The sequence below is a fragment of the Macaca fascicularis genome, chromosome 5 (assembly GCF_037993035.2).
Source record: "Macaca fascicularis isolate 582-1 chromosome 5, T2T-MFA8v1.1".
NCBI lineage: Eukaryota > Metazoa > Chordata > Mammalia > Primates > Cercopithecidae > Macaca > Macaca fascicularis.
Window position 1 is genome coordinate 158,437,483 of NC_088379.1, and position 25,092 is coordinate 158,462,574.

A 25,092-nucleotide genomic window follows, 5' to 3' on the forward strand; every position below is an offset into this window, starting at 1 on the left:
TAAATCACCAGTCTATCATGCTCAGTACTATACCCTTCATATTTTATTTTCTTTTGTCATCTGCTGGATGAAAAACATTTTATAACATTTTAGTTATAGTGGAGTCCAGAGAGGTTGGGGAGGCATAAGGCAGTCAGTAGAGCTCTGGAGGTAGGGGTCAGGGTGTTCTGTGGTCTGATCTGGCTCTGTTCTAGCAGGCTGTTTGAATTTACTGTCATGCTGGCCTAATGGAAAAATCAAGTTTGGCGTTTGCCTTTTTTGTTGCCTTCGCCAGAGCACATGTATTAATATATACTTACCAGAGAAAACTGTGAGGCTTGACTCTGTAAGAAGCTTATTTGTGTTGGCTCAGGTTCTCTACTCAGTAGGATAGGAGCTCTATTCTGATTTATTTTGGACAGTTTTGAAGAGATAGAACCAAAAGACATTTATCAAATGAGTAAACTGAAGACTGAACTAGGGCAGAAGGGGTTCAGTTTTCTTTTCACATTTTTGAGCACTTTAGGGATCAGGCCATACAGGTGTTCTTGTTTTCTTGCTTACTCTGAGTTCCAGTTCTGAGGCTGCACAGAGCTGCAGAAGCTGTCATAGCATGAAAATATTTAATAATAAATGTAATACTAATAAAATTGCTCTCAATTCGAACATGTCTTCCTGCTAAAAACTGGCTTTTGTTCCTCCCATTTCCCATCTGGTCTGTAGCCAGTGTCTTTGTGTTGGCAGTTGACAAGGATGGTTTAAATGTCAAAACATTAGAAGATGGCCTGTGTAAATTTATGTGGTTCTCAGATGTGTTAGCAAAAATCACCTCTTGATGACCCCCTCTCTGTCATTGTCACGCTACGAAAGAGGATAGTACAATTTTGTCAAGAATTATGCTAAAAATTCTTGACTCTTGACTCACTCTTTGTCACACTGAGACTTAGGTCATGGTTGGGATTCTAACAAAATTGATTAAATATGAAATACTTATTTTCATAACTTTTTGTTTAGGAAAATCTCAGATAAGTCTCATTTTTTTTTTCTCTCATCATTGTGGATTTTAAGTGGATTCCTTTGAGTAGCTTCTTTTGAGGTACTAGTTTCCCTCAGATACTGCATAGCACAGGCTTTGGAATCATAAACCTTGGTTTGAATTCTGGCTCACCCTCTCGCCCTGGGTGACCTTAGCCAATTAATCTTTGCATCTTTGATTTTCTCCTCTGTAAAACAAGACTAATGGTACCTTTTCTAGAGGATTGTTGAGAAGGCTTAGTGGTGCAGTTCACATAAGATCATTGTGTGAGGTCTACACAATGCACATGCTCTGAAGCAGGACCAGAGGCTAGCGTGAATTATTGCCCATGTTTTTCTTGGATCTCAATTGCTTTTCACTTGGCGTTTGTCTCAGCTGAGTAGAGAATTGCTTTTTAAGTGATGAGAAATGAGTCAAGGAATGCATGGTGATGTAAATAGGAGGGCATGTTTTGGTTTTCAAAGTGGAAATAGCCATTTCTATTATAAAAGTTACAACCGCTGATTACTGAGGGCTTACTTTATCCTGGGTACTCTTTAAAGCCATCTACAAATGGCATCTCATTTAATCGTTCCAGTAAAACTGTGAACTAGGTACCATTAAGATAGGTATCATTACTGGCCCCATTTTACAATAGGAACCCAAAGTTAGTCCTCATTCAAGCTTGTCTAGCTGGTAAGTATAATGCCTGTTAAAATTTTTTTTTTTTTAGGAAAATACTATAAAATATAAAGAAGAAAAATAAAAAATAACAACTTTATTGAGATAGAATTTACACTTCATAGAATCCCACATTCACATTACTTCACCCTTTTTTTCTTTTCTTTTCTTTTTTTTTTTTTGAGGTAGAGTCTCACTCTGTCCCCCAGGCTAGAGTGCAGTGGCCTGATCTCGGCTCACTGCAACCTTCGCCTCCTGGGTTCAAGCAATTCTCTGCCTCAGCCTCCTGGGTGGCTGGGATTACAGGCGCCCACCACCACACCCGGCTTATTTTGTATTTTTAGTAGAGACGGGGTTTCCTCGTGTTGGCCAGGCTCGTCTTTAACTCCTGACCTCAGGTGATCTGCCTGCCTTGGCCTCCCGAAGTGCTGGGATTACAGGCATGAGCCACCATGCCCAGCCTATTTCACCCTTTTAAAGCATACAATTCAGTGGTTTTTAATATATTCATAGTTTTGCAACCATCACTGCTATCGAATTTAAGAACATTTTCATCAACTTATTAGAAAACACCACTCCCATCAAGCAGTCACTTCCTGCTCCTGGCCACCACTCTGTCCCCTGACAACCTCTAATCTACTTTCTGTCTATAAATTTGCGTGTTCTGAATATTTCATATAAATGGAATCATATAGTATGTGGCCTCTTTTGACTGACTTCTATTTAGCTTAATGTTTTCATTGTTTACCACATGGCATATAACAATACTTTATTCCTTTCTGCTGCCAGATAATATTCCATTGTATAGATAGAGCACATTTTATTCATCATTTGTACATTTGGATTGTTTCCAGTTATTGGCTATTATGAATAATGCTGTGAACATTTGTGTGCAGTTGTTTGTGTGGACATATGTTTTCAATTCTATTGAAACATACGAGTGAAATCTACGAGTAGTATTGCTGGTTTATATGGTAACTTTATGTGTACCATTTTGAGGAACTGCCAAATTGTTTTCCAAAGTAGTTGTACCATACATTCCTTTTCATACATGACTTTTCTACAGGTAAAGTATAAGAGTTCTGATTTTTCTACATTCTCACCAACCAACAGTTAATAGATGAGTTTATTATTGCCCTTCTAGAGGGTGTGATGTGGTATCATGGTTTTGATTTGCATTTCTCTAATCATCTTGAGCCTCTTTTCCATGTGCTCATTGACTGTTTGTATATATTCTTTGGAGATATGTCTGTTCAAATCCTCTGGCTTGTTTTTTTTTTTTTTTTTTAAAGGCAGGGTCTTACTGTGTTGCCCAGCTGGTCTCAAGTGATCCTCCCCGCTTGGCCTCACACAGCATTGGGATTATAGACGTGAACCACTGGTCTTAGCTCAAATCCTTTGCCCATTTTTACATTAGATTAATTGTATTTTTATTTTTGAGTCATGTACTGTAAATGGTATGTTATTTTTATATATTTTTAAATGGGATTAAATGACAATTTTGTAAGTTGCTTTTTAAACTTAATATAATCTTCCCATGTCTGTATCTAAGCACATCAGTTTTACCGACTGCCTTATAGTTCGTTATATAAATGTTCTGTAATTTTAAAATCTAATTCTTTGTTTTTTCACCCAGGCTGGATTGCAGTGGCAAGATCTTGGCTCACTGCAGCTTCCACCTCCCAGGCTCAAGTGATCCTCCTATCTCAGCCTCCCAAGTAGCTGAGACTACAGGCGTGCACCACTGTGCCGAGCTAATTGTTATATTTTTTGTAGAGACAGGGTTTCACCATATTGTCCAGGCTGGTCTCGAATTCCTGGGCTCAAGCAATTCACCTGCCTCGGCCTCCCAAAGTGCTGGGATTACAGGCATGAGCCACCGTGCCTAGCCCTAAAATTGAATTCTTTATATGTGAAGTTTATTTAAAAGGAAAGAAAACCCCACCAGACTGTATCTACACTTGAATGCTGTGCAATCATTTCTTTAGGATATGTTACTAGAACTGGAATTGCTGGGTCAAAAAGTGGGCATGCTTCAAGGCCTTTGAAAAATATTATCTACTTGCCCTTCAGAAAGGTGGTTTCAGTTATACTCTTATGCTAGTGTCTTGAGATTGTCAGTTTCTTACGAACCTCCCAGCACTGGGTTCCAATATTTTTTGTTCATCTTTTCAATTTATTATTATTATGATTTTGAGATGGAGTCTTGCTCTGACTCCCAGACTGGAGTGCAGTGGGGCGATCTTGGCTCACTGCAACCTCTGCATCCCAAGTTCCAGTGATTCTCCTGCCTCAGGCTCCTGAGTAGCTGGGATTACAGGTGTGCGCCACCATGCCTGGCTAATTTTTGTATTTTTAATAGAGATGGGGTTTCACCATGTTGGCCAGGCTGGTCTCGAACTCCTGACCTCATGATCCACCTGCCTCGGCCTCCCGGAGTGCTGGGATTACAGGCGTGAGCCATGGTGCCAGGCCGGCTCAGCTTTTAAATTTTAATCTAAGAGGTCCAAATTTGTATTATATACTTCTTTTAGTTTGCATGTACTTATGAAGATGAAGTTGGTTGAAGTTTCCTTTGTTTCCACCATTGGACTTGTTTGCTGTGCCTGGAGATCACTTCCTGTGCCGCCTCCAGATCTCTGCTGGGACATCCCTTAATCTAGGAAGCATTTCCTACCTCTTCCCTCAACTGCACAGGCACAGACATGTTCTGTCATCCTCGCTTGCATGAGTCCTTTACAAGGCCCTAGGCAGGTTCCTAGGAATGTTTTTACATGACTGTGTTTTTTATTAAGTCTTCAAAAGTAATATATAGTGTGTATTTTTTTTCCTTTAAAATACTCCACCTTGCCCTCTCACATAAGTTTCAGAGCTCTATAAAACCTGGATCTGCCCTGCCTGGGACATATTAGGTGTCGAGTGTAATGCTGAATTGAATGGAACCCACCGAGTGTATTGCTCCTTAGCTCTCTTAATGGTCAGGAGCCTTTTGTTCAAGGAGGCTTGGTTACCAGTGAGTGGGCTCATGAAAACTATGGTAGCAGTGAAAGAAAGACTCTGGGAAGATGGTTATGATTACTCTTGTGTGCAGTGTCTGTGTTTATGCAGTCATGTGTTCCCAAACCTTGTTAACAACAAGATGAAATACGTGTTTTAGTACACACTTGATTTTCTGTGATAACCCAGTAGCGGTAGTAGGCACCCATATAGCCTCTCTCTTAACTCTTTGGTTCACCTTGTTTAAAGCTTTTAGACTGAGTAGGAATCTTTTGGACCCTGTTTTTTTGGCTTGAAAATTTGCCCAATTTGAGTGATGGGTGATTTATTTACTAGTTTTCTTTATTCCATGAACTTACGATTAGTGTGTATTTTATAATGGGGTGAAAAACAAAACAAAACAATAACCTTTTTTGTTGAGCAGACAGAAAATTTGCAACTTGCTTTTAGTGAGAGCTGAGACCTGACAATGGGAGTGAACATGCAGGGCTCGACTCCAGCCAGGTTCCTGTTTAGAATTGAGGCTGAGGTCAGTCAGCAGGTGCTTGCGTTCTCATGCAGTCCTTGGAGCCAAGCATGCTGTGCACTGTGATTGTAGGACTGAACACTTGCACATTAAAAAGTCCTCCTCATTTCCCGAGCACCTTTTGTGGGATGCTGCTGAGGGTTTTGAAAGACAGTGTTTTTGCTATAATAGAAAGCTGTATCTGCCAGGGGTGAAAGGGAACACACGAGAGCAGGTCCAGAGAGAAAACGGAACCAGAAGAGTCTGAACCTAGTGTAGAGGCCTATGAAAATAAGATGCAGACGTCATACCTGGGAAACTCTTAATGGAATAGAAAAGCTTGAAAACATAGTGAATACATTCGATTTTTTTTGGTCTCAGCACAAAATCACCCTGGAGAGAAAAATGTACATAATGAGTGTGATGTGTTTGGTTCTACAGGGAAGGGATATAGAATAGTGATACTCTAAGCATCATAGAAGCAATGGGAACATCAGGGAAATTACTGAGAAATTTCCTACTGACTGAAATCATGTGTGACAGTTTCAGAAATAATGATAGGCTCTTGTATATGTTGGTACGTATTTATTGTATAAAGCAGTAGCCTGACTTGGTGCTCAGGCTCTGTTTTCTCCTTCGGCGATTTCAAAACTGACTTTCAGCCTTTTCATTGCACTTGTGACTCTGGGGGGCACGTGCTGATTTCCTAGTTCTATCCTAAGGGTTCCTGCTCTTTCCTGTTTGCTCCATGTCAGTGCAGGCATTGACAAGAATTCTAGTCGGTGGGGTGGTGAAGGCATCAAGAGACCTTAACCTGGGGTTTCCTTGCTGTGTCTTAAACTGTTGATTACCATTCCTACATTTGCTGTGATCAGTTTGTAGTCTTTATGTATAATACTCTTTCTCCCCACCTTCCTGGGGGGAAAATTCTACGTGTAAAGGATTTGTCAAATTGGTGATATGACCAAACAGCCTTAGGGGACATGAGAAGTCCCATGAGTATTGTAGACCTGCTGGTGAGTAAGGGGGATGTAGGCTGTGTGGGGTACTTTCTGTTCTTTACTTAGAGATTTGGTAGGGAAAGTTCTCTGGAATTTCAGCAGTTGTTCTGATGTCATGTGTAAATATTATCTTTGTGAGTTGCAGCTTGGAGCCAAGCTTTTCATAGAAAATGCTGAAAATTGTTTAGTGGCATAGTACTTATTCTGAAAGTTGAAGACTTTATACCCAAATCCAGATGGATGGATCTTTCACTTTCTTTTCTTGCTACAGATTTTGTGAGGAAGTGTTACTCAAACTTTAAGTGACATTAACACCATAGGGGTGTTAGGGAAAGAGCTGGGATAAAGGGATGGAGATGCTTTGAGCTGCTACAGGAGTTTGTACATACTTACCTGTCTGACTCTATTTGCCATCACATGTAGAATGTGGAGAATGACCTAGCAATCTTAAACTTTAATAATTGGGTTTACATAGGAAGGAAACAACAGGCAAATCTAATTGTAAAGCAGAGACATGCCTTTAGGACATAGATAATTGGGCCAATTTCAGAGACAGAAATAAAGGAAAAATGAGCCCCACAGACTTGAGGGTCATTCTTGGCTGTGAGACAGAAATTCATTCTGCATTTCTAGGAAGATGGCTTGTGGCTTTTACACAGGAGGACTCTTTGAAGAACCTGCTATGTCAAGTGTCAGTTATGTACAAGAAACAGGATTAGATACTGTGGATGAATAGGGAAGTTTACTAGTCCTTGACCACAGGGAGTTCACACATTAATAGACGTGAAAACAAAACTACCACGGTGAAGCCCAGTACATCCTAAATGCCAAGTGAATGATACACACAACAGCCAGTTGCTCAGGGGAAGAACCAGAAATTTGCCTGGGGAAGGTCTGTGTAGACTTGCTTGCATATCTGGGCTGACTTTGGGGGTCATGGGATCTCTTAGGGCTTTGAACAAATATGGTCCATCTTTCTTGGTGCCAGTTTTACTTAAGATTTGAGAGGAAGATTTTTATATTAAACTCTGCCAGGCATGGTGGCTCAGGCACGGCGGCTCACGCCCGTTCTCGCAGCACTTTGGGAGGCCGAGGTAAGAGGATTGCTTGAGCCCAGGAGTCTGAGACCAGCCTAGGCAACACAGGGAGACCCCACCTCTGCATTAAAAGAAAAAAAAGAGATTTAAATTAGCTGGGTGTAGTGGCACTCGCCTGTGGTCCTAGCTACTTGGAGGCTGAGGCAGGAAGACAGCTGAGCACAGGAGGTCGAGGCTGCAGTGAGACATGATCACACCATTGCTCTCCAGCCTGGGCAGCAGAGTGAGATCCTATCTCTGGTAGAGAAATACCTAAATAAAAACTCAAAAGCTGGAAGAGAGTGCTCTGTTTGCATACATCTTAAAAATAGATGACTGGTCCTCAATATTTTTCACACTTCAGGCAGGAAACTGGGAAGGCCCTAGGTCTCCAGTGCAGATCGTTCTCCTCTGTCGGTAATTTAGGGGGCAAAGTTGGAAAAGCACTGATGAGAGATTAGCAAGGGCTATCTCTGTGCCCTGTCTCTTCTTCTTTCCTTAATAACTGAGTGGGTTTAGTGAGGAGCAGTTATTTCTGTGATATAAATGGGTGTGCTAGAGATTCATGATTGGACGTGATTAATAATTAACTGTGAAGAATTGGAGCATGACTTAAAGTACGTTGTGTTTAGAATTAGTTAATGGGAAGGACTGGGGACCCTTTCCCAGGGCTAATTGTAGCTTCTGCTTTTTCAGTCAATATCTTTGGATCCTTTACTTCCTGGAATTTATAGAGCAGCTGTTCAGTGCGTCTGCATTAAAGGAATGAGTGGGTGAAGTGACTTGCAGTCCTCCCTGGGAAGCCAGTTCTTTGTGTGTGTGATTCTGGGGAGGGGGAGTGGTTGTAGGGAGTATCCACTGGGGAGTAGTACCGCCCACACATTAACTTGAGCCACTTTCTGGCTCTGTGATCTGGGGCCTTGTTTCTGCATGTGTAGAATGGGGATGATACCTGCTCTTCTAGGCTTGTGAGGATGGAGATAACGTGAATAACCATTAGGGATTCAGCACCATCAGGGTGGTGGCTGTGGTGGCTGTGGCGCCTGTGTCGGGGATAATGGTGCTGATATCACTGAGAAGGGGAGGGGTGGTTATTGCTCCAGGGAAAATTCTGGGCCGTGGCCTTCCAGGTAGGACCATCTCAATTATGTGTCCACTTTTGATATTCGAGCGAGGAAGTGAGTCTCCATTGTAATCACTAGAACCGTTGTACATCGCTGTAGAAAAGGACACGTGCTATTAAATACAGATGGACCTTATTTTGGATCGAATACATTCCTGAAAACTGTTCTTTTCACTTAGTTATAAATTGGGGTACAATAGATGTAACATTAAATTTACCATTTTGACCATTTTTAAGTGTACAGTTGAGTGGCGTTAAGTATCCCCATGTTATATACCCATGTTACAGAGTAACTATCGCCACCATCCGTCTCCAGAAATCTTTTCATCTTGCGGGACTGAAACTCGGTACATGTTGAACTCCCCATTCCTTCCTCCCCCCCACCCCAAGCCCCTGGCACCCACCCTTTTACTTCTGTCTCTGTGGATTTGACTACTCTGCTTGCTTCATAGGAGGGAGAATCATACATTATTTGTCTTTTTGGGACTGGCTTCTTTCATTTAGCATAATGTCTTCAAGATTTATCCGTGTTGTTGCATGTGTTTTTGTGTGTGTTTTTTTTAACATCATGTTCTTATTACACAAGAAGTGCATGTTTATTTTACAGTTTTTCAACAGTATACAGAAGAATAAAAAGATTCCATCATTCCCCTACCCAACATAACTCTTGTTATTTTGGTGTATGTGCTTCTGCTGAGCCTGCAACTTAAAGCAGAATCGTTTAGAGTGAAATCCTACACGTGCTGCCCTAGGACCTCTTGTTTTGTTGGGCATGAGAGGAACTGTTGAATGTAAGTTTTGAAGAGAGTGAGAAATCAAGTGTGGGTCTGTGAGGCTGTGGTGAAGGAGCCGGAGGAGAAACGTGGAGTGGTGAACTGGGAACCCTCAACCGCCGTTTGTGAAATGGGACGTTCTCACCTTTGAAGCTTGAGCTTGTGGGTTTTGAGTTCCTGTTTTGTGCCCTTTTAATGTCAACTTTCTAAGTTCATAAATTGGTAGGAAATAGGTGTCCTGACTTCCCATTGTGTGCAGATAATGGGAGACTTAAATCAAAGGTGGCGAGAAGCAGTGATGTTGCATGCCGAGCACCAGGGGAAGGAAGAGACCGGGATGGAAGTAAAGGTGAAGGCAGTGCTGGAGGCAGAGGGACTGCCCTCTGGGCTCCCTGGGACTCTGTCCCTGTGGCTTTTCCAGGAAGCGTGACCCTTCCCCCTGCCTCATGCTATTTCTGCCAGAACCCTTTGGTGCCCTGCCGAGCTCTCTCTTCTCGTTTGTCTCCACCCAGTAAGATGGAGTTCCTTAAGAGCAAGATCCTTCAGTTATTTCTTATTTTTTATCCCCAGCACCTAGCTGGGTTCCCTCACCCTAGCCAGTCTTTAATAAATGCTTCTTGGAATGAAGGAATGAGAGCCTTCCCAGAAGGTGGCCATTCCCATATCTCATCATGTGCCACAGCCCATTTCATTTCTCACCTCACCTCCCCATCCCTATCCTTTGTGGAGTCCCCTTCCTGGAGGGCCTCCCCATCTTCCCAGTCCCACTGCCCCCAGACTGCTTTCAGCAGTGGGTTGCTTGAAGCCCTGCCTTGAGTGATCTAGACCAGGCAGAGGAAATCCCCATTGCCTTTGCCTGGGCCGCAGAGCTTGGGTTTTCCTTTAGTCCACTCTGATACACGGTAGTTAGACTTTATAGGACTTAAGGATGAGTAGGTTTTTGTGGCTTAGTTTGCTCACCTAATCATCAAGGTACTGTGTTTCTTAGTTCTTAAAAAAAATAGTTTAAGGCCAACTTAAAAAAAAATAGTTTAAAAAAAATATATATATAGGATTACCTGTATTTTTAACTTTTGTGCCCTTAGAATTTTATGTCAGAATAAAATCTGAAATATAGTTTATTGTGAATATAATTCCCAAATGTTATGTCAGGCATTGGCAAGCCATATTATTTAAAACTGCCAGAAGTATGTTGCCTTGTAAGTGGAAGTATTTGGGAAAGTATGAATTTCCTAGTATCCCTCTAGGCTGCTGTCTGTTGAATGGAATTCCTTCTATAAGACGTGAGGTTAGGCAGTTTGCCTTAAGCTAGCAGAGGGGACTAGCTATTCATTTTAGGAATGAATAGAGGCCAGAGAGAAGCATAATCAGCCAAAACTTAAAGTTTGGAAGGAAAATAGCACTACATTGTTTAGGAGGACACTGAATCTGTGGCGTAAGTCTAAAGGTAAGACTTGGTAAAAAGAAGGGGAAGTCTTTGAGGAAGAAGAATTGAGGTTTTAGAAAATGCAAAGGCTGACATTTGCAGAGCTGGTTGGCTAATTGTTTTGAAGAGGGTGCTACTGGGAAGCACTCAGGAGGCTGTGTGCTTCTAATTGGCCTCAAGTTTGATAGTTGAATTTTCATGGATCATTATCATATTATTATTGATGGGATTATGAGAAAAGTTTGCAGTTAGTGTTAAAAGAAAATTAAAATATTTCCAAATCAAGGCCACACCCAGAAAAGATCTCACCTTTACTCCTGCAGTCAGGATAGATTATATAGAAAGTGGTATTTTGTTTTGTACCACATACTCAGGGTGATACCCGAGGTTTCACCTAATCAGAGGAGGCCTCAGCATTCCGTAAAGGGAGCATGTTCTGTTTGATTATCAGCCCTGCCCTGACTTCATGACATAGTTTTCTCGTTACAAAATTCATGTTTATTGTAGGAAGATTAAGTAATTCAGAAAAGAACAAAGAGAATAAAAGTCGTCATCACCCAATCTCCTGGCTGAGAACTCATTTACCAGCATGTCTCACTTTAGGTTTTCTGTCTTTCCCATGTTTCATTTCTGTTTTTTTTTTTTTTTTTTTCCTGTCTTAACTGCGAAGTCTAGTGGGGAATTTGGCCCCTGCTGCTTCGGATTGCCATTCTCAGAGCTTTGCGTTCTCAGGAGTTCCCTTCCAGGGCATGTAGTCCAAGGACTGTGATGGACCTGCCCTAGGCCTTTCAGTAGAAGGAGGGGCAGTAGCTAAGTTCTGTGTGTTGGTTGAGGCCATAAGCCAGGGCTGCTTCCTGCTGGCAGTCCAGGGCTTCGACCACAACACTTTGTAAATTTTAAGAAGGCCAAAAAGAAAAAAAGTTGCTAATAACAAGGACACAGATATATTTTTTAATGACATTGTTTGCAGGTAAATATGTCACATAGGAGAGTTACATTTTTATGAGCTTTATGTATGTCTTATTTTGAAGACAGTTTATACAATAGTGATGCATGCTTTTTATTTTAAGGGACTTGTAAAGAAGGTAAGGTTGTCTAGTAGTGCATGGGACTGCTTGGTAGGAGGCCTGGGTTTGTTTCTTAGCTCAGCTCCTTAACCAGATCCTTGACTTTGGGCAAGCACCCCTCTAGGTTTCCATTTCCTAGCCTGGAGGAGAAGAAATTTAGACCCTGTGGTCTGTTTTAAGGTTACTTCTAACATAAAACTCCCATGTTATGGGTTGAAGCCTGATTTTATCACTTTATGTTATTTAGAGGATTTGTAGCTGTGTCATAGATTTTCTGCAGTGTCGTCATTGCTGTGATTTATTTGGTGCCTTTGGCCAGGATGTAACTCTTCAATTACAGTGTAGTTCCCATGGGAAGGTATGATATTGGCTTTATGTTGTGGGTCCTAGGAATGTTCTGTGGAAGTAAAGCAGGGGCTATCTCTGTAAGTAGTTTCATTGGATGGCTCGTGTTTTAGGACCACACTGCTGTTTGGCTAGTGAAGCATACGTGATGATGCTGAGTGTGGTAATAGCACGCTGTCCAGGTATTTGACAGGTGTCTCTCTCTGGTTTATGGGCTGATGCGACTTGATACCTAATGATTATTGTCCTTCTTTCCAATGTGTTTTGAGTGGTGCAGACAAATCAGACAGGCATGTATTGGAAAGGTTTAGGATTTTTTTTAAAGGATTTTTCCCAGTTTTTAAAAACTTGAAATAGTGATCATGACAGTACCTCTAGAGCCAATGCCTGTTCTTTCATCACAGGTTTAACAGCCTCGTAAGTAAATCCTTTTCCTTTCAGTTTCTTTTTTTGAGATGGAGTCTCGCTCTGTCGCCCAGGCTGGAGTGCAGTGGTGTGATCTTGGCTCACTGCAACCTCTGCCTCCAAGGTTCAGTTGATTCTCGTGCCTCAGCCTCCCAAGTAGCTGGGGTTACAGGTGCGTGCCACCGCACCCGGCTAATTTTTGTATTTTTAGTAGAGACAGGGTTTCACCACATTGACCAGGCTGGTCTTGAGCTCCTGATCTCAAGCTCCTGATCCGCCTGCCTGGGCCTCCCAAAGTGCTGGGATTATAGGTGTGAGCCACCGCGCCTGGCCCTTTTCCTTTCAGTGTCTTAATTTCTTTTTATTACTCTTGCTGCCCAAGTCTAACTGATTCTTCTCATTTGTTTGTGGGTTTCCCACTTAAATCTTCTCTGGATCAGTGTTTCTCAAACATTAAGGGACACAGGAATCATTGAGAGGTCTTGTTAGCTTGGAGATGCTGATTAAGTAGGCCTGTGGTAGGCCTGCAACTCCACATTCCTTTTTTTAAAAAAATTTTTATTTTTGGAGACAGAGTCTTGCTCTGTCACCAGGCTGGAGTGAATTGGCGCGATCTCGGCTCGCTGCAACCTCTGCCTCCCAGGTTCAAGTGATTTTCCTGCCTCAGCCTCCCAAGTAGCTGGAACTACAGGCGCACACTACTGCACCCAGCTGATTTTTTGGTGTTTTTAGTAGAGATGGGGTTTCACCATGTTGGCCAGGATGGTCTCGATCTCTTGATTTCATGATCCACCTATCTCAGTCTCCCAAAGTGTTGGGATTACAGGCGTGAGCCACTGTGCCTGGCCTGCTACTCCACGTTTCTAACAGACTCCCAGGCAGTCCGATGCTGCTGGTCTGTGGATAGTTTGAGTAGCAAGGGCATAAAGTTTGTGTAGGCCACACTTGGTCCACCTGTTCTCTCATCCACAGGCCTCTCTTCTCCTGTCCACTACCTGTATTGTTCATCTGAGAATCATTTATCCCTAACTTCAGGTTTCCAACACATGTTTTTTGAGTACTCCCTCCTGCAGGTACTGTATTGGATAGAGGATGCAGGGATGATGGACACACTCCCTGCCCTCAAGAAGCTTGCCTTCCTATGTGAGGCCAGTAGCGCTTGTAAGTAGCTCCTGTCATGTTGTGAAATGTGCTATAACAGAGGTAGGTGTAAAATGCTGCAGAAACACAGAGGAGGGAGAAATTTTTCTGGTAATTAAGGGTTCACATCATGTCTATTCTGTTGAGTGGGCATGTAGGTTTTGGGGTCTTGAGAGAGGGCCTGCATTTATTGTTTATATCTATCTTTGTGTCCCTTTGTCTGGGACAATACCTGAGACATGGCAATTGAATGTTGAATGCATGAGGTTATTTAACCCTCCTAGAAAGACTGAAGATCCCCTTTTAGGAATCAGATGACCATCTTTTTTTCAGACCATCTTTGTGTCAGAGTTGCACCTCTGACACAAAGCTCATGTTGGCTACAGTCCATTGACGTTTTAGGATTTGGGGTTATTCTAGCAGGTACTTGTGACTGACAATAGTAAATGAATCTCGCAAGGGGGAGGTGAAGTAATTTTCATCGTAATTATTATTTGGTGACTTGTTGCCAAATCTTCAGTTTGGTTTTTTTTTTTTTTTGAGGCGGGGATAAGGTCTCATTCTGTTGCCCAGGCTGTAGTGCAGTGGTGCGATCTCAGCTCACTGCAAACTCTGCCTCCTGGGTTCAAGCAATTCTCCTACCTCATCCTCCCGAGTAGCTGAGATTTTAGGTGTGCGCCACCATGCCTGGCTAAGTTTTTGTGTTTTTTTGGTAGAGACAGGGTTCCAGCATGTTGCTCAGGCTGGTCTTTTGAACTCCTGAGCTCAAGTGATCCGCCTGCCTCGGCCTCCCAGAGTGCTGGGATTACAGGCATGAGCCACTGGCCCAAATCCTGAGTTTCTTCTCATCTTTTTTATAGTGCATTGATCCTAATCAGGCAAGTGTATGTGACCCCACCCCTGCCCTGATTTAATTTTTACTTCCTTTTGTTCATAGTTTATAACTTGTCGCCAGTGAAAGGATCGGAATTTGGGAGTCTTTCGTGTTTGAGGAAACGGAGCCCAGGAAGGGAACCCAACACATTTACCTGGCAGCGTCTGGCTAAGCTTGGGCTGTCATCTTGGGCCCCTGACCCCGAGGTGAAGGTTGTTTCTGCAACATTTGGGTCTAACCTCGTCCTTATACTGCGTCCTGCCTCGGGACCACCTTGCATTTGTCTCTCTTCAGTTTCCTTGTCTTTGGTACTGTGTGTGTACAATTTGGGGAAGCTTCTGTAATTTTAGTCCTGTTTGTGTGTTGTGCAGCCATACCATTAACTGAGCAGGTTCTTTTCCTCGCCGTCCGGTCTGAATGTCCTCGCCCTGCGGAAAAGCATTGCCGGCCATGCCTTGTTGAGTTCTCCCGTCTCTGAAATAAAGAGGAAAATCGATGTTATACATTTTTGAAGCCTCAGTTTGCTTCCAGGTTTTGGCATAATATAAAACAGGCTACAGCTTGCCTCCTGAGGTGAATTATTTAGTTGTAAAAATGGAAACTTATTGATAGGGAAAACCCAGCCTACGAAATCAGAACAGAGAACAAGATTGCATTTGAGCTTCCGGCAGTTGGCATTGGTAGATTTGCGTAGGTGGTAAAACATAAGTTTTGTATTTGATGTATCCTTTTCCAGTGAAGAGGGAAAACTGTGACATGTTTTACAATATTGAAGAAAGCATACCAGTTTTAATATAGAGTGTGAAGTCTGGTGGTACCAACCAACGCCCAGAAATTTAGGGGCTTTGAAAACAACAAAACACAATAAGGTAAGAAAAAGTGTAAGTCTAAAAGCGGGTAAAGGAGGAAAATACTTTTAAATTTAAGGAGGAAATTGCTTTCTCACTTGGATTCTTTTTAATGTTCTTCCTACTTTCCCTAAAATAACAGAACCTGGTCTCTCATAGGTTCCCTGCCTAGGCTGTCTCGTAATGTGTTCATATTAAAGTTGCTGTTCTGCAAGCAAAGCAGGTAAAGCGTATGCCTCTGTTTCAGAGCTTCCAAGCCTAATAGAAACCGTCTTGGGGAGAGAGGGATTTGGTTGGGGGTGGGGGAGCCAACCCCTCCCTTGGAGAGTGTGGGCCACAGATAGGGTAGACTTTGAAACTCAAGAGAAACATCCGCAGTGGTTTCTTATCTGACCATGTACAGTGGATGGTGGGTCACTCCAGTCTTTGAATTTTGGCACCCTTTCTGTAAGGTAACTCTCTGTAGGTCTGGCCTCGGAGGGTTGTGGCCTCTGGATTGAAGAGGTGGGATCCAGTGAGCCGAGGAAGAACCTTCCATTGCTTTTATCCCCCCTGTCCAGAGGGTTCTGGAGACCACCCATCAGTTCCCTGTTGCGTGATCAGTGGTGGTTTCTGGGAGGTTTTGTGATTAATTTTATCTCAGTGCTTATGAGAAATGACACTTAACCTAGTGTCTTTGAACCTTGACTTTCATCTGTAGAAAATGGAAATGTTCTGTTCCATAGAGAGTCAGTTGTACTTGCACTGGTAAAAGAAATGATTGATTACTTTGAATATTCTATTTAAGGAAACAGTACACAGCATACTTCTAAAATGTAGATGGGATAGAATCCTTTGTACAAAAGAAATGAAAGTAAAATTTCCACTAAAATTGGCAAGCTTTTGTGGGTGTACCTCTTTCATCTTCAGCATAACTTGAAGAGGAACTTTAGTCAGTGTGTATGTTTCCACTTACTGAAAGTGAGTATGTAAAGTAACTAAACCTATAGTGGACTCTTTATTTAGAAATAGATACTGCTACTTTGGAAGGCAGTGGATTGAAAGAGTTGAAAAACTAAAGAGAAGAGAAAACTGAATCCTTGGGGGGAAAATCTTAATGCAAGCACAAATATAACACCAAATTAAGTCCAGGAGGAAAAGTAGTTGAGCACAAGGGAAAATAAATTTTAAAATTTAAGGGTACGTGTACGTTTTATGTCACACTGTGGTGTACTCTCTGGCCTGAATCCTTGTGATAGGAATGATTTCATTTGCTTCAAACGCCCCCCTTTTTTCCCCTACCCCCTTCAAATAACCTGTGGGAGATTTTCTGTATTTGGCTTATGCCCATGTTTTGAAGTCACACAGTGTATATTAAGTAAGATCTGATTGCAAAAATGGTCTCTGTTAAAACAGGCTGTTACACAAGATGTTACCATATGTTCATTTCACGAGACCTCACACATGCTTTAAGAACCATCATTATTTCGAATCTAAGTAGTTCATGTTTGTATCAAATATTCCATTTGCAGCCTCTAAGATTCTTGCCATCTCTGTTGTCCTTCTTTCTTAGGTCTCTGCTGCTTCGTGGAGAATACAAACTACTTGTAGTCAGGGTCTCTGTTTTATACTTGTATCCATTCACTACACCTAATGCTGTGCTGGATATAAGGTCCAGAAAATACTGTGTAAAAATTGCTGGTTGAATTTTGGCAGATCTTGATAATGTAGTTATTAGGATATTCCAGGGGGAGGTGGCATTAGTATACTTACACTGATAGTTTAAGTGTCATTAATTTGGTGGATGGTGGCATTTTGGGGGAAAGGGCCAGTTTATTGGATGATAAATCAGGACCCTGGTCTAGACAGGCTGCATTATGAGCTGAATCAAAGAATAAATTCAAAAGCTATTATTAGGTATGGTACAGTACTGGGACATGAATGAGCAGTTTCCCCACAGGAAGGGGAAATAGAAGAACGCCCAAAGGAAGTACTGTAGGTGAGAGAGACTTGAGGGGTGTTAGAGACTGCTTGAAAAGAGAATGCTGCCTAGGTGTAGATTAAAGTTGAGGGGTCTTCTGTTCAGGGTAGGCTGGCATGCTGGACTTGGTTCTGGCAAGTGCCTTTAAAAGGTATTCATTGGGTATTTTCAGAAGCACATTTTACTCATGCAAGTTCGACCTCTGGAGCATAGCAAAAAGTGAGTGATTCGTCCCACTGTTTGAGTGCATACCTGACACTGGACCAGCGACGGTGACAGAGGTAGCTCTTAGGTCTTGGGATCGCAGCTGACAGGATGTGGCTGACTCAGTAGTTCCAAGACAGCTTCCTGAGGCCCCCCCACTTTCCTGATGTGGCAGAGGCACCAGCACCCGTCGTGGGCCAGTTCCATGAGGTTCTGGGAGTCTTTCCTGGAGGCCCAGCATAGAGCCTGCTCCCTTGAACTCTTCAGTGATTTTATAAGCGCTTAATTCCTAATTCTCTATATTAAATCCCTTTCTGCTTAAAATAGCTAGCTCATTTCCTGCAGCCTGACTCTGGCTGAGGCTGAAGACTTTTATAATGGGAATGAGCTGCATTAGAAACAGAAGTGTCACTGCAAATATCCTGGAATGAGCAGCAGATAGATGGATAAATGGATCAGTGGTTCCCAAATGCATGTGCTCAGGTTCCTTCTGCTCCCCTAATGGATGCATGTACACTGGGATTGCCTGAGAGAGCTATTCCCCAAACATAGATTCTTAGGTTCTATCCCTAGAAATTCTGATTCAGGGGAAGTGCTGGAACCCTTGAAGTGCTGGAAACTCTGAGAGATGGCCACATTGGCTATTAGTGGACTAAATTATTTCTTGACTCTAGTGCCCATGAGAATTCTTTTTAAAAGGGAGGAAGTGTTTAGGAGCTACACATTTTTAAAGATTCCACTACAGAGGATATACCTTTTCTTGGATATAAAGGGATTAATCCTGTAAATACTGTCAGAACGTGAACTCTACAGGATTTCCCTCTTTTGTTATTACTAGAGGAAAGGAATATATTTCAAAAATGTTACTGAATCCAGAATAAAAATCGAGTTGCTAGTAATGACAGTTAAAAATTCATGTGAGTACTTTATTATACAGCGTTTTATTATATAAACATGGCATTTTACAGGATAATATGCTGTTTTATTATATAAAGTGTCATTAGTATATTCTCTTGTCTCTGTTTACAGTTAAAGGAAAAAGACAATAGAAGTTATTTAAAATATAGAAATGCCTCCTAAGAAGAGAGGTCAAGGGATTATTTGGAGAACCGGCGAATTTAGGATAATTTCGCAGTGTTAGAGTTCACCGAGCTCCGGAAGCCAGGTGGTTTAAGGATCACATGTCTAGTGTAAGCACTTGTTCTTCTCTTATTCAATTTCCCCACCTGTCTCCACCCTCCCCACCAAACCACAGTCCTGATTTCTGCCCTTCTCTTCATCTTCTGGCCCTTTTAAGGTGCATGCTAACAGAGGAAGAAGGAAATCACCATTGTTCTCCAGTCTAATAGAGGCTGCTTGATTGAAATTGATTAGCTCTAGATGATTGGAGTCCTTGTAGCAGCAGGGGTTATATGTCAAATGGATCTCCACTGAAGGCCAAAGCTGTTCTTCCTCTGCAGCTGCCAGGCTGCTTGAAATTAAGCAGAATGATTTTGCACTTGGATAATAGTCAGGAATTAACTGCAGCTTACAAAGCGCTGCATAATTATGGGAATTGTGGATGGTGCTAATCAAATGCATCTGCATATGGCATTTTCATTATGTACAGGAGGCGTCTGTGTGCACAGAAAGGGAATGAGCTTGTGTGGAGCTTGTACGGGTACACGTGTGAGAAGATGCATCTGCAGAAATGGCCTCCTCTTTACTACATGGAATCCTGACAGAATGATTGAATTAGGAGTCTGGCGTGTGTGCTTGCTTGCTATTAGTGCTTTAAAAAAACAAAAACAAAAACAAAAAAACCCAGCCTTATTGAGATACAATTCACATGGCACACAATTTGCCCACTTAAAGAGTGCAGCTCAGTATTTTTTAGTGTATTTGTGGGGTTTTGCAACCAGCAGCACACTCTAATTTTAGAACACTTTTACCCCTCCTAAAATAACCTGTTGGTTCTTTTATAAAGAAAATGTAGTTTGTACTTTTTGAGGGACACTTTTTCTTTTTTTTTTTTTAAAGTGGGAGTTTCAGATCATCTTCAGCCTTTTGCAAAATCATACTATTTCTCGGAAAGCATTTGTTTTTATAAATAGTCATAAAATGTTTCTTAACGTTCCAAAGGTTACCTGCTTTCCTGACTTTTGGACACAACCTCATGAATTATGTCTTAGTTGCTGGGTTCATGTACCTACTATAGTTGGGATCTTTTCAGCTTCAAGTGACAAATTTCACTCAGCTAGCTGACACATTAAAGGAACTCATTGGCCCTGGTAACCTGGAAGAAGCAGGGGTATTATTAGCTTCAGGCACAGGTGGATTTAGGGATTCTCTCTCTTTCTTAATTCTTTTTTTTTTTTTTTGAGATGGAGTTTCGCTCTTGTTGCCCAGGCTGGAGTGCAGTGGTGCCATCTCGGCTCACTGCAACCTCTGCCTCCCGGGTTCAAGCGATTCTCCTGCCTCAGCTTCCTAAGTAGCTGGGATTACAGGCGTGCACCACCATGGCCGGCTAATTTTGTATTTTTAGTAGAGACGGGGTTTCTCCATGTTGGTCATGCTAGTCTCGAACTCCCGACCTCAGGTGATCTGCCCACCTCAGCCTCCCAAAGTGCTGGGATTACAGGCGTGAGCCACCGCACCTGGCCTCTTTCTCAGCTCTTTTATTTCCACATTGGCCATGTTCACCCCATTGTAGCTGGGCGACTCCATGTGGGAGTGGGGTGCACATCAGCAGCACTGGCGGAGGGGAGGCTGCGAATCAGGCGCTGAGCCTCACCTCAGCTTGCCTATATTTTTGTGTCACTGGCTTATAAATTACTCTAGGTTTTGATTTATTTCCTCGTTCTGGGATTACAGATCTATTCATTTAAGCAGTGGAACTAAAAGAACCATCTCAGGCATGCTGCAATAACCAGTGTTGCTAATTCAGACGGTTAGTCAAAGCATATGAACCAGACCCAGGCTGTGGGTGCTAGTTTCTAAAGGGTTCTACCCAAGCCAAGGGCTACCAACTTGGACCTCCTCTTAACACTCCTCCTTGAACATGATCCACCTGCTCATGCAATTTCTAGCTTAATCTCTTTCTACACTTTCGTTGCCTGGTTCAGGACCTCATTTTCCATAGTAGGATCCTATGTTTTTTGCATTTTCAAGTTCTTAGTTGTCTTGTCTTCTTAACATTTACAGCATTTGTAATTTAGTAAATCACTAAATGTTGTATTGTGTGATTGGCATGAATAGACCCGACATATTTTTTAAGCTGAATAAGAAATATAACCTACCTGACTTTGGTTTTTAAAAATATTCTATACATACTTTTATTGTTTTGGTAAATTAGATTTGGTGAAGGTTTTGGTTGAAGTTTGGGAAACGTTTTTTATGATTCTGCAGTTTCTGACATGTTAGGAAGAGGCCAGCTTTATACCGAGTAATTAAAAAGAAATATTCTGAGGCCTGAATTGTGATTTTATAAATCAATGGCACCGGTTTGGGAAGGTTTTCTTTCACTCAACAAATGTTACTGGGTGAGTGTTCTGTAAATACAAAACAGCAAACCAAATAGACTAAAATCTAGTGGACCTTGCAGTCTAATAGGATGTGAGAAAGAGAAAACTGCGAAACTAAATTTTATGGATGTTATAAGGTGATAATGTGGTATGGAAAAAGTTGAAACAACGGTCAAGGGAAAAGAGGATGAGGATTGTGGTGGGGGCTGCAGCTATAAACAGGAGGTTGAAGCTTATTAAGAGGGTGAGATTTTACAAGGATTTGAAGGAGGTGGAGGAATTTTTTTTTTCTTTTTTTTTTTTTGAGATGGAGTCTTGCTCTGTCGCCCAAGCTGGAGTGCATTGGCGCAGTCTCGGCTCACTGCAACCTCCGCCTCCTGGGTTCAAGTGATTCTCCTGCCTCAGCCTCCCTAGTAGCTGGGACTACAGGCATGTGCTACCATGCCTGGCTAATTTTTTGTATTTTTAGTAGAGACAGGGTTTCACCATGTTAGCCAGGATGGTCTCTATCTCTTGACCTCGTGATCCACCCACCTCAGCCTCCCAATATGCTAGGATTACGGGCGTGAGCCACCGGGCCTGGCCAGGAGTTGGAGGATTTGATGGAGGTGGAGTAGTTTGCCATGAGGCTGTCTGGGTGAAGAATATTCCAGATAGAGAGAACAGTCACTGCAAAGAACTTTAAGGTAGGAGGCCATACACTTGGGGATTCCCAGTGTAGCCAGAAGACCCTTGTGGTGAGATCACCATGTGTACAGACCTGGAGAGGGGTGTGGAGCTGGTGAGGTCATGGGGAGAGCACAGCGTGAGGCCTTGGAAATGCGGATTTGTGGGGATTTTGAGCAGAGCAGTGATGCCATTTGAATTAGGTTTAAAGAGGCCATGCGGCAGGGCTGAGCCTGGGCAGCAGGGAGACCAGTGAGGCCCTAACAACCAGGAAGCAAGAGATGGAGAGACATGATGGGTGCTTGGATCAGGTGTGGCAGTGGGCCTGGTGAAAGCAGAGCTCATGGGATTTCCGATGGATAGGATGTGCGGTGTGAGAAAGAGAACAGTTAGGGATGACTCCAAGGTTATTGGCGTGAACAACTGAGCAGAGATGGCTGTGGCACTTGGGTTTAGGGGTAAGATCAGGCGCTCAGTTTCACACCTGTTGAGTTTGGGATGTCTTTTTGACCTCCCAGAGCATATGTGGATGGGCAGTTGAGAAGGGTGCTGGTCTAGAGATGTAAATTTGGGGTGGTGTTCACAGCCTTCACATTGGATCAGGCAAGCATTGAGTCATTTTAGATGGCTTAGAAAAGGGGACCCGGGTAGGGTCTGGAGCCGGGGGTGTCTGCATTCAGAAGCGTCGTAGTAGAGGAGACTGAGAGGTGACCAGCGAGTTAGGTGAAGTGAAGCAACATAACAAAACAAGTGTTTTGGAGTTGTAATTTTTGTTAGCTTTTAAATAATTAATTAATGTAGAAATATGCTGTTTGAATTTAAAAAAAAAGAAATAATTATAAGCTATATTTAGGAAGAAGTGTACCTTCCTATTGCTCTTGAGTTTTCAAAAAGCACATCGTCTGAACATCTTTAATATTCTCACAGGTTCTGAACCATTTTGGAAAGTCAGGCAAAGGGAAAGTGCCTGATATTCTCCTCATCCTAACATTGCTGTTAATATTTTGGTATTTGCCTTCTCATTTTCCTCTGTATATTTTTTTTAGTTGTAATCTTGTTGCACACAATAGCTTTGTTTCCTTTTGTTTACTTGTCACGGGCAACAGCAGCACTTTTTTCATGTTGCTGTTTACAGTCCTCAAAACACAATTTTTGTTGGAGCACTCTGCTTCTTTTGGAATTGGTGTTTATTGATAGAAGGACTGAATAGATAAAACCACGTTGCTACCAGCTGATCTTTGCTTTTCCCTGCCTTCCTGCACATCTGCATAGGATTCATATTGTGCTTTGTCTAGGGATGGAGAATGCTGGAAAGAGAGTGGAAGTTGTTAGGATCTGGGCTGAAAATCCAGGAGCAAGGCTGGGGCAGCCCTGGCCACTGGGAAGGTTAACAAGCTGCTGCTGGGGCAGAGGGAGTGAGGGCCTGTGGAGAGGGGCTCCTGGGCTTGAGGGACCATGCAAGGCCATTCTTTCTTTTGCAGACACCTTCAGCAATAACACTTCAGTGCCTCAAGGATTTGAAAGAAAAATTACAATTTAAAAGGAAAACTCTTCGTGTATGATTTGCATATGAGTGGCGTCTGTATAATTAAGAACAATTAAATTCCCTGAGCTGAATTGAAAGGGAGGCTCCTGCTTCTGCTGCCGCAGTGCCTGCAGTGCAGCCTGTAGCTGTCAGGGCACTGGAGTTCTGTTGGAGGCATTCTGCCACCTCCCCACAACCTCTAATAAAAGAAATCCTGGAACACTTTGCTGGGTGCTTGACAAAACTCTTTACAAACACATTTCATTTAATCCTCACAATGGATTTAGGGGGTCTATGTTAGTCAGGGTTCTCTAGAGGGACAGAACTAACAGGATCGATCGATCGATCTCCCTGATCTCCCTCCCTATCTCTCTCCCTGTCTCCCTCCCTCCCTCTCTCCTATGTATATATATAAAGGGGATTTTATTACAAAGTATTTAACTCACCTGATCACAAAGTCCAATAGGTTATCTGCAAGCTGAGGAGCAAGGAAGCCAGTCTGAGTCCCAAAGCTAAAGAACTTGGAGTCTAATGTTCCAGGACAGGAAGCATCCAGCGTGGGAGAAAGCATGGGAGAAAGATGTTGGCTGGGAGGCTAAGCCAGTCTAGCCCTTTCATGCTTTTCTGCCTGCTTTATATCTTGGCTGCGCTGGCAGCTGATTAGGTGGTGCCCACCCAGATTAAGGGTGGGTCTGCCTTTCCTAGCCCACTGGCTCAAATATTAATCTCCTTTGGCAGCACCCTCACAGACACACCAGGTTCAATACTTTGCATTCTTCAATCAAGTTGACACTCAGTATTAACCATCACAGGGTCTTACGGTAATTTTATAGTAATGGACACTGAACTTCTGATCACAAGAGCATTAGATGATCTCTTGTGCTCATCTTTATGGTTAACTCCACCTTTGTAGGTTGTTCCTGCCTGGGACCCAGTGAACCTGTTACAGGAAAGGGGTCCTGATCTAGACCCAAGAGAGGGTTCTTGGATCTCACACAAGAAAGAATTCAGGGTGAGTCCACAGTGCAAACAAAAGCAAGTTTATTAAGAAAGTAAAGGAATGAAAGAATGGCTACTCCATAGTCAGAGCAGCCCTGAGGGCTGCTGGTTGCCCATTTTCATGGTTATTTCTTGATATGCTAAATAAGGGGTGGATTATTCATGCCTCCCCTTTTTAGACCATATAGGGTAACATATTGATGTTGCCATGGCATTTGTAAACTGTCATGGTGCTAGTGGAGTGTAGCAGTGAGGACAACCAGAGGTCGCTCTTGTGGCCATCTTGGTTTTGGTGGATTTGGGCTGGCTTCTTTACTGCAACCTGTTTTATCAGCAAGGCCTTTATGACCTGTATCTTGTGCCTGCCTCCTATCTCATCTTATGACTTGGAATGCCTTAACTGTCTGGGAATGCAGCCCGGTAGGTTTCAGCCTCGTTTTACCTAGCTCCTATTTAAGATGGAGTTGCTCTGGTTCAAAAGCCTCTGACAAGCCTATGGGAATTTGGTCACATTCTTTCTTCCACTGCTGTGTTATATCTGATGGACTCCTTTCTCCCTAGACTAACTGGGAAGCAAGATGCAACTCTCTCTGATTTTTTCTCTTTTGATTTTGCAAGAACTCTGCAGTTTGACACAACACTGAACAACTTTAAGTAGAGCAGGAACACGACTATTTTCCCTTGTAAGGTCCCTGCCAGCCACCCCACAGGAAGGAGGTAACGTGTATTGGTAATTGAGGATGTTTTAAGCAATCTTCAAAGAGTAGGATAATTCTTATCCCTTGCCTTCCCTGAAATGTAAATGACAGTGGGTCTTATTGACTAGGCTCCTTCCAGGACTTTGTTCCTTCCAGGTGGGAATGTCACCTGTGTGCTCCTTCTAGCACCTCTTTTTCTGGCGTGGCCATATCAGTCTGGAATACCCTCCCACCTTTGGTTCCCTGAAGCATCTCATGGAGGTCCTTGCCCGTCCCTGCAGG

The 25,092-nt window shown here is 42.7% G+C and overlaps 1 protein-coding gene and 1 non-coding gene across 9 annotated transcripts in view; both read left to right on the top strand.

The window, feature by feature from the left end:
- The window catches only part of TMEM131L (transmembrane 131 like), a 178,062-nt gene that overhangs the window by 54,460 nt on the left and 98,510 nt on the right, over positions 1–25,092 (top strand). The gene's annotated exons all lie outside the window — the stretch shown is intronic.
- Positions 19,627–19,731, top strand: LOC135971055 (small nucleolar RNA SNORA5). Its single transcript, XR_010587119.1, has one exon. It is a non-coding gene; the product is annotated as a small nucleolar RNA SNORA5 (small nucleolar RNA).